The 2136-nt window shown below is 23.4% G+C and overlaps 1 non-coding gene across 1 annotated transcript; it reads right to left on the bottom strand.

Moving 5' to 3' along the window:
* Positions 1-1043: 1043 nt before the first annotated feature.
* TRNAQ-UUG (transfer RNA glutamine (anticodon UUG)) lies at positions 1044-1115 on the bottom strand. The gene has a single exon. It is a non-coding gene; the product is annotated as a tRNA-Gln (tRNA).
* Between the last annotated feature and the right edge of the window lie 1021 nt (positions 1116-2136).

The following is a 2136-nucleotide window of genomic DNA, read 5'->3' as shown; positions in this document are numbered from 1 at the left end:
TACGAATTATAAATATAGTTTTTTCATACATAAAAATATTTGATGAACGGTATATTTTACTGCATATTATTTTTGTTTTGATATTATTTATAAAATTATTTGGATAAAAAAACTTATTTTCATTTAAAAAAAAATTAAAATTCACTCATTAATTTAAAAATTATATTTGTCATTAATAATATATATCAGTGAAATGATTACATCAATAATATATATATAAATAAATATTAGTAACATAAATAAATATATTTTACTCAGGTTGGATTCACACATTATTTATATATATATATATATATATATATATTATATATATATATATATATAATATATATATATATATATATAATATTAATTATACAAAAAAATTGTAAAAATCTGTGCGTTCATACAAATTGTAGTTTTCCCGTATGTTCGTACGGGTACTAGTGTGTTATACACATTTGTTTTTAAAATATAATATATAAAAAATATAAATAAATATATTTTGTCCGTGTTTGGATTCATACGTGATTTTAAATATATTTAATTTTATTTTCTTTAATTATACAAAAATTGTAATGATAAACTATCATTTTAAAAGCAATACTTTTTTTATATATTATTTTAATTATAAATGCAAGAATTTTGGAAACTATTTATTAAAAATTATTAGTCATAAAATTACTTATTTAAATAAGAATGTTGGATAAGTCAATTCAGTCAAAATATTATTAGCCTTAGAATTATTTACTACCAAAATTATTAAAATAACTATTATGATAGTGAATACTAAAAAATTAAATGACAATGAAATTAATCAAATTAATTTCTCTCAAAATATTCGGCCTTTGAAGTAAGTGTTTTGTTTTTGTATTATAGTTGTTGTGACTGGTGTGTTGTGTTGTATTATTTTAACACGTAGAATCTCAGAAACCATACCAGTCTCTTTAGCGACTCGTTATGGTGAGCAAAAAGGGAGTGAAAAATCTAAGTTTTGATACCGTACATGATAGCAAATTTAATTTAAATTGTAACAGAGAAAATGTTCAAAACAAATAAAATGGAGGTCCTACCGGGAGTCGAACCCAGGTCGCTGGATTCAAAGTCCAGAGTGCTAACCACTACACCATAGAACCCCATGATGTTGACTAACAGACATAATTTTATACGTTTTAATTAAACAAATGTATCTTAACAAAAAAACTCTTAAAATTTTAATAGTAACAACTTCCACTAATAACTTAAGATTTTAAACGAAGTTAAAGCCATAAATACTCATTATCAAGGTATATAAATTTCCTTTTGCTCATCTCTTTACTTAGTTAGAGTTCAATTTAAGAGTTTTTCTTGAGTATGAGTCATCTCCTTTTATTTTTTCTTAATTTTTTTATCTCTTTTAATTTCACTTTTTTCTGATTATATTATTACTTTTTTAAATTAAGATAAAAAAGAAATTAAGAGAGCAATAGAGAGTAAAAAGAGGAGAACAAAAATTTAGAAAATTTAAAATCATTTTTAAAAGGTATACCCCAACTTATTAAGTATGTTATACAATTTACAATGAATAATAAACGTGATCACCAAAAAAGTCATTTACAATGAATTAACATTTAGTATTTTATTAAAAATGTCACATAGTATTTTACGATGAACAAATATTTTAATTTATACATTGTAAATAGTGATTTATATGACTTTTTAAAACATTCTTTAACTTTTCTTTATCACTTTAAATATATATAATTATTATTTAACAAAATACAATTAATAAATGTGATCACGTAAAAAAAATATTTACAATGAATATTTTAAATATTTTTTAAAAGCTATACATAGTAAATAACTAGTTAAAACCTAACATATTACCATAATAGTTTTATGATCCCACCGTTTATATCAATGGATAGAGGCAAGACAATCAGCCTTTTTGATCAAAAATCCTGCAAATACAAATATATAAGGCATTAAAGGTATGACCCACATTGTTCGTGTGTTCGAAACTACCCCAGTATAACAAAAACGCAGTGAGGCATTAGCTAATGCTAAAGGGAAGGCGGTGGCAGAAACAGACCAGGGGCAAAGATCCGCAAAGAGAACTTTCAGTGACAGATGCTGAAGAATTCTTGAGAATGATAAAGAAAAGTGACTATAGTGTGG

The sequence above is a fragment of the Lathyrus oleraceus genome, chromosome 5 (genome assembly GCF_024323335.1).
Source record: "Lathyrus oleraceus cultivar Zhongwan6 chromosome 5, CAAS_Psat_ZW6_1.0, whole genome shotgun sequence".
NCBI lineage: Eukaryota > Viridiplantae > Streptophyta > Magnoliopsida > Fabales > Fabaceae > Lathyrus > Lathyrus oleraceus.
The sequence above is the reverse complement of the archived record's forward strand: the minus strand, read 5'-3'. Positions and strand labels throughout refer to the sequence as shown.